A 7679-nucleotide genomic window follows, 5' to 3' on the forward strand; every position below is an offset into this window, starting at 1 on the left:
TTGTATGAGCATGAGAATAAGAGGGACATCCACGCGCTCCTCCTCCTTCGCCGCCCGCCTCGCCACGACGCGTCGCGCCGCGGGTTGCGGGAATGAGCCGAGCCGATGTCTAATGAATCCGAACGGCTCGCCTCTTCCGCTGAAGTCTGATCGCTTCGTCTCCCTCTGTTGCTTCACCTCCCGTCGCAGCCTGTTCGGCTCCTTCTCGTGTGCCTATATAAGAGAGGTCGCTCCTCTCCAGAGAGACACACTAGAAAATCCTCTTCCTCTCGCCACAAAGTTCCTGAGCACTGCGCTGCTGCTACGATCTTGCCCATCCTGGCTTGCGTCGTGCATCGCATGTCGGGACAGTAGGCCTCCGAAACCGCACCTTTTGAGTCCTGTACGGGAGAAGGGTGATAAGGTTTTTGGGGAGCGCTTCGCGCGACTACTGACTTCCTCGTCACGGACGCCCCGGACTCCGACGACTACTTCCCCGACGACGACTTCTACCCCAACGTCGACGACCTCCTCGACGACATGGCTGGCGAGGATACCGATCCCAAGTCCAGCGCTTCTGCTGCTGCTGTCCCGTACGTGTTCTTCCTCTTTCTATTATAGGTCCTGCTGCAGTTCCTTAATCTAGTGTTTGCCCTAGATATGTTAGGCTTCATTTCATATATGCAACTTGCTATACTGCCTGCTCTAAATATGTTTAGTTACAGTTCATATATGAAGATGATGTTTATCTTCTCTTTGTCAAATTGCATGACTTGTTTTATCACTTCTATACTAGAAGTGCTTTATCTCGTATTTCTGTTAATAAAATCATTCGGTAAATTGCTCATATTTCCAACATAATTTGGATTTCAGAATTTACTTTCATCACAAACCATTGCCATATAATAACCTGCACAAATGTGCAGTACATTTTAGTCACTTAACCATTGCTCCTAGCTAGGCATGTTAATGGGCATTTCGTTCATTACTGTTTCTGTTTGTTTATTTATCTAGCTCGATCAAAAAAACAGAATGAGATCTATAGTGGCCAACTTCCTGTGCCCTGGATGTGGAGGACCCTGTCGTCAGCGCCTACCTGTGACGAATCCATCCCCAACACCCCTTCTTTACCAAACCACCATGATGGCAACATGAGCCCCCTCCTGCCTACTCGAGGCCGGTGGTGTGCCGTGCCACCACCCAACATGTGGCGTCCCGGTCGCACCTCATGCGGAGCCATGGTGGTCGCCGACGTCAAGCGCGGGGAAGGAGGGATGGGAGGTGCCTATCTACGCTGGCTGCGAGAATCGATTCCTGGGTAATAATAAATGGTTCAGTTTCTAAAATTTTATCAGAATGTTGCTGCTTTCAGGCTGGGAATGATGCCGGCGCCTAGCAGACATCTTAATCCAATCTTATTCTTATCCTGCAGTCGCAACTGTAACCTGACCTGATCCAAGTTTTCGTGCCTTCCACATCCACACAACAGTACAAAACACAATTTATTAAGCCACTTTTTTTTGGCGGGTGAATTTAGTAAGCCTCCTTACTTAGACATCACTAGCTAGTAGTAGTAAGGGGTGGTAGTAGGTCCTGCCACATTGGATGATGTCGTTTGCTCGTTATCTAAAAAGAGCAGGTGGTGGATCGTTGGATCTGATAAAATGTACATGTTTATGCTACGTTAACTGAAATCATTAGTACAGTTATTATTTCATTCAATGGTATACATGAACACATCTGTTTATTCTGAATAAAAAATACAACAAGAGTTACATTACAAGAGTTCTGAAACAAAATTAGACCGGCACTCCTCGTCGCTTCCTCCCTGCCAAGGTGCTACCTTGATTTGTATCCTGAGCACGACTTGTAACAAAGTAAACAAATGATTCATGCGGGGGTATCCTTGATTCCCATAAAATGAGAATGAAGTCTCCTTTTGGTCTAACACTAGGATCTGTTAGAAGTTCCGCAGCAGTCACACTTGGTGGTTTCTCGATTGAGGCATTAATTGTATAAGGTGTCATGCTATGTGGATGTGAAGTAACATCCGTTATGTCCACTGGATGGCCTTGTTCTAGGAGAGCTATTCTTGGCTGCATACCATACATGGAGAGGTTCCTTTTAAGGAACCTTATCCCCTTGTCCAATATGCAACACCAAGATTGAACATGCAGACTCCTCCTTAACGCATCTGCAAACACAGTTATTTCAACAAGTGAAGATTGCATACTATGCAACACCTTGGCAAATTCATCTGCGAGCTGAAGTAGCCGTGGATGTTCTGTCGGGTCTACGCTTCCGAATGCCATTATCTTGAAAAGGTACCTCAACTCATCGTGAGATAGAGCACTTAAGAATATCGGCTTCACCGATCCAAACCGGACTAAACTTTTAATTCTACTTACAATGATGATCTTGCTTCCTCTTCCAATTCGTATGAGAAATGAGTGAAACCTTTCCCAGTCATCATCATCTACATCAGAAACAAACTCAATAATGATCAACATCACCCCTTTCATAGTCCTTCCGTGGTCAAGTATTCTTAAAAGGTTGTCTCCTTTCAAGTGCAATATAGAGGAGAAGCGCTGGCGAACCCTTTCATCACCGCACACATGAGCAACCAAAGTTTTCTTCCCAGTTGTTGCACCACCTATGAGCGGAAGAACTGCCAGTGCATGATCACCAAGAGGGTCGGGATGCAGCAAGAAGCTCAAGAGCTTTTGCTTTTCAGCATGCCGGCCAAACATGAAGTTGTCTATGTAAAGATAAATATCGTATGGCCTACGAGACATGCGCTCGCATCCACCCAGAAGGATAACAAATTCTGCCATGTTAGCAACAACAATTTCCAAGTCTTCCAAGGCACAATGCAACTCAAGGTGTGTGGCCTTATTAGTTGTTCGAGAACGCTTGGCTAAATACAAGCTCCAGGTAGATGAGTCGTTGCTGCTAGCCTCGTCAGAGCTTGCTCCGTCCTGGAGAGCTTGGTACTTTGAGTTGTCCACCACACTGTATCCTCGGTACATGGCCTCTGAGAGCATCTTGAGCTGCATCATCATCCCGGAGTTGTTTATGTACCGCGTGTCCGCCTCCTCGACGATGGTGCAAACTCTCATCAGGAGATGCTGCAACCTCTCCATCACCTTCTCCTGCGAGTGTAGACGGCTAGAATGGTACTTGTTCAGCAGAGCAGGAAGGAGATGAAACGGCTCACTAGTTCACCTGCAACTGCAGACAAGGCAACCTCCATGGCCGGAATTAATTAGGTTATCAACTGGTCTGCTTATTCACAAATTTATAGGCTGGCATCTGCCAAGGCTTGCAGAGAATCTTCACGAAATATAAAAGTCTCCATGGATGACTTTTGACTGTGACGAGTGGGTGGGTGACACAAGGATACTTGTCATTTTCTCCTTTGTCTACTTCAGAGTTTCATTAAAAAAACTTGCACTTTGTGCATTCTTCAAAGGTCAGGTTTGACCTGATGTTGATCTCCACTATGGTAATGGAGAAGAATTTTCATCAGATGCAACTTGGACGATCGACAAATTTGGTAGGCAACAATCTATGGACAAATAAAGTGGCCTCTGCCAAACAAGTCTTGCAGACTCTTTGCAAAAGTATATACAGGGATTTATAAGCAGTTGACAGCGATAATTGGGTGGGCGACACATGGATACTTGTCTAAATGCACTAATATGTGACAAGGACAAGCCAACTATTCGAGCATTATGAGAATATTGACTGGTATATATTTCCAATATTCACTGTAAGTAGGTTCATTTTTCTTCATAGCATGAAAATATATGTTCACTCATCACTCAAGGAAAATATGTGCTCCTTCTTTAATCTTGGCCAGTGATGATGAGAATCAAAGCTCAATACTTCATTAATCTCGCAGGGCAGATGCAACCTGTTTGTTTGTACAATTCTTTTGGTTTCTTCAGAACCTGATTGTATGGTCTATTTGTGCTAGTTCAGTCTTTAACCCGAAATTGTCACATCTTCTGGATTTCGCAGGGTTCAGGCTTGACCTGATATTGATCTCCAGAACAGTAAAAGTGTTGCTTGACCTGATGTCGATTTCCAAGCAACGACTTCAGTGCCGAGCAGCTCAGCAGTGGCACGACCGCCTGGTACAGTCTAGTTTATCATTATTGGATGTCGTTGTTAGCAGAAGTGCACTCCTTCCTGGAAAGACATGCCAGGCTAATTTCTTCTTTTCCTCTATGTAATCTGGTCTGGGAATAGCTCTGGTGCAATCACTATGCTGCTTACGGGTGTGTCTGCATGTTCATGTTTTGTCCATGTCAAGTGAATTGAACTCAGTTTTAAATTTCTAACATGTTCTTGGCCATGGGTGATCACAGTACCATTTTTTGCTATTTTGCTCACGGAAGTGTGAATTCGCGCGCACAAGTATATCTGTTCGAACTCGCACTACAGTTGTCCTTTATTAGGTTGAGAAGCTACCACTGTGTGGTGGCTCTCATGCAAATAATACAGACAGCTTCAATTTACAAACAAGAAATTGCACCACATCACTCATTTTTGGTTCTTCAAAACCTAATCCTGAAAGTGTGGTCAAGTGAGCATGCATTTGGTTTTTTGGTTTGATCATGCTTATGTGTTCATACACGACGAGTTGAATTGCGATTAAAGAAAACAAGGAAATAATAACGACGAGTAGAATTGTGATGTTAGATACGCTTGGTCAAATCTAAATTCATGACCAGTCAGTGAACCTTGAGTGCCGGCGGTGAAGCAAATGACAGGTTTGTCCTGTTTTGCCCAGCTTGAAATTTTTAGAGGGTGTTCTAAATGTTTAGAAGTTTCAGTGCCCACATTCCAGCAAACATTCTTTTCTTATTTCAGGTCAGTTTTCTCACCTCGGTATATGCATCAGGATTCGTACAATGGTGTGAGATGATATTGGTGGTTATCCAAAAAGTGTAGTATTTATGTATCCATGGATCACCAGGAAAGCATGCATGGAAAAATGGACCAGTATTTAAGTATCCATGGATCACCAGTATTTAGTGAAGAAAGCAGGGGCGCAACTCATTACATGGAGCCCTTTTTATCTTGGTCAGTGACGATGAGAATCACAAGTCTATACTTCAGTACTCCCTCCGATCCATATTACTGCTCGCTGCTTCGGCACAACTTTAGTATAAAAGTTGTACTAAAGCAGCGACCAGTAATATGGATCGGAGTGAGTACTGGACTTGTAGTTAAATTTGCCTGTTCGTCTGCTTCAGAACCCAATCAGTATGTGTGTGGCTTATTTTGCACTAGTTCAAATTTTTATCGGAACTGTTGCATCTTGTGCATTCTAGAAAGTTTAGGCTAGGTCTGACGCTGATCCCCACAATGGGCTAAAAATGGGGAGAGAATTTCTTATTTGACGCTTTCTTAAATTTTGCTTCCCTATTTGGCCCAAAACAAAGTTTCTTCCCTATTTGACATCTAAAGTAAATTTTGTGCCTTATATGACACATCCATCCATTTTAGGTACTAACAGTGTTAAATGTGAGGCGACAATACCATTTTGCCCATAGTGCATTGTGTAAAATAGTAATCAGTTCACCCATGTTTTAGAAATGTTCAATGGATGTTGTGCATGCATATGTATGCTCAAATATTTTGTTCCATAGATAAACTGGTATATGCGTGTACATACAAAACAACTGTAGAACTTGTACGCATATCTATGATCAGTATAGATACTTCTTTTGGGGAGAAAGTACAGTACCATATACCATATTTTGGTTACTTCATCACGTGCGAGTGCGGTTGTGGAGTGGACGGCCCACGGCGCTGAGGCGGGTTCGGCCTTGGGCATCCATGCGGACATGGCTCCATGGGCACGGCGCCGGCATCGCCATGGTGCGAGGTAGTCGACATTTAAGATGGGCTAGCGATAGTCACATAGCACAACGATGTGCGAGCTTGAGTGAGGTCATTGACATGGTGGCCTTCGAGTGCCTGAAGGCCTAGTCAGGCTCGAGTAGCTGGCCTCGGCCAGATCTAGCCCATGTTGGTGGCAATGCCGTGCGGTGCTGGAGGCCAGTCATCAACCTGGACTAATCGTCGGGATGACAGTGGGAGTCATGAGGTGGTTCTTGCGCAGGGCACGTGGGGCTGCGGCAACGTGCTGGCCTTCCGAGTGTGCATTGCTGGCCAACGACGCCGTGATCTTTGGTTGGTGGTGGTGATCCATATCCGATTAACCGGATGGTGGTGGCTGTCGATTGTTCTGCAATGATTTCCTATGGATCCACAATAGCGGAGGTCATCGAAAAGACTTCGGAAGGTTTTATCTCTTGATCCAGTGGATGACTTTAATGGTAGAATGCAATTTATGGACGACAACTTGACACGAAGGGATGGGTGTGAGGTGGCGATGGTCCAATTGTAGCTCCTGGGATTGTGGAAAAGCGGTGGCGACAACACTTGTGTGGCTTGGATGGTGGTGGTGCGTGCACCCGATCTCGAGCACCGAGGCGAAAGTCTAGATCAGACCCAAGTGGTTATGCCTGGCAATGACGATGTTTCTTTTACATGTTACCTTGTTGGAGGCATTGCTCAGATATGCTTGGACTGATACTTCAGGGTGAAAACTTAGATTCTGGCCTTTCTGATTAAATCCGGTGACGGCGGCGCTTGAGTGTCGCTCCCTTCCCGAATGCATTGTTGTTGAAGATCCTCGTCATCAATGTGGGTGGCCTCTGTTAAACTAGTCTTAAAATGTTCTGGAAAAGCAAAGTTTCGCAGACTCTATGCAAAGTAGAAAAGTCTCCGGGGTTGACTAAACCGTTGACATCAACGAGTGGGTGGCTGAAGCAGGACACAACTCATCGGCTAGAAACACTATGCTCCCTTACAATAATTTTCTTTTTGACATGTCAAAGGCGGGCTTACGCCAGCCTGAACCTTACAATACCAAAGGAGAAGTAGAGATAGTTACAAGGAGTTCTGAGGAAGAAAAGGAGAAGGATTAAAGATTACATGAGAGCTATAATCTCGAAACAAGCTTTCGTCCCGCTTTATATATAAAGTAACAACCCCAAGTTACACGGCGGAACGATACAATATAATGAGGTAGCCCTCTGACAAAGCAGATCCCGAAATGACAAGCCAACATAGCCAACATAACCCGAAATGAGAGCTATAATCTCACAGCTAAATGAGACAAGATGGCCCCCCTAATCCCCTAGCAGGGATTGTTTATCCTGGTTCTTACATCTTTGAGGCCATAGAAGAACGTCCTCTGCTGCAGCCTTAACGATTAGGTGAATGCCACAATCTTCATTCCTGAAACTTTTGCATTGCCACGTTTTCAAGTGTTCCATACTTCAGTAATATCTCAGGGCACATGTAACCTGTCTGTCTTTACAGTTTGTCCTTTGGTTTCTTGTGAGAACCCGATCAGTTTCTGTGTGGCTTATTTTGTGCTAGTCCAGTCTTTGATCGAACACTGTTTCATCTTGTGCATTCCTAAGAATTCAGGCTTGACCTGATTTTGATGTCCACGATGCTAAAAGTGTTGCTTGACCTGATGTTGATTTCCATACAACGACTTCCATGCATTCTCACGACTGCCCAGTCCAGTCAATTTTTATCACTAAAAGTGTTGCTTGACCTGATGTTGATTTCCATGCAACGACTTCCATGGATTCTCACGACCGCCTAAT

General features: G+C 44.7%; 1 pseudogene; it reads right to left on the reverse strand.

Moving 5' to 3' along the window:
• Positions 1–1667: 1667 nt before the first annotated feature.
• Positions 1668–3232, reverse strand: LOC125529417 (annotated as a pseudogene).
• Between the last annotated feature and the right edge of the window lie 4447 nt (positions 3233–7679).

This window comes from Triticum urartu, unplaced genomic scaffold (genome assembly GCF_003073215.2).
Source record: "Triticum urartu cultivar G1812 unplaced genomic scaffold, Tu2.1 TuUngrouped_contig_5588, whole genome shotgun sequence".
In the NCBI taxonomy this organism is placed as follows: Eukaryota; Viridiplantae; Streptophyta; class Magnoliopsida; order Poales; family Poaceae; genus Triticum; species Triticum urartu.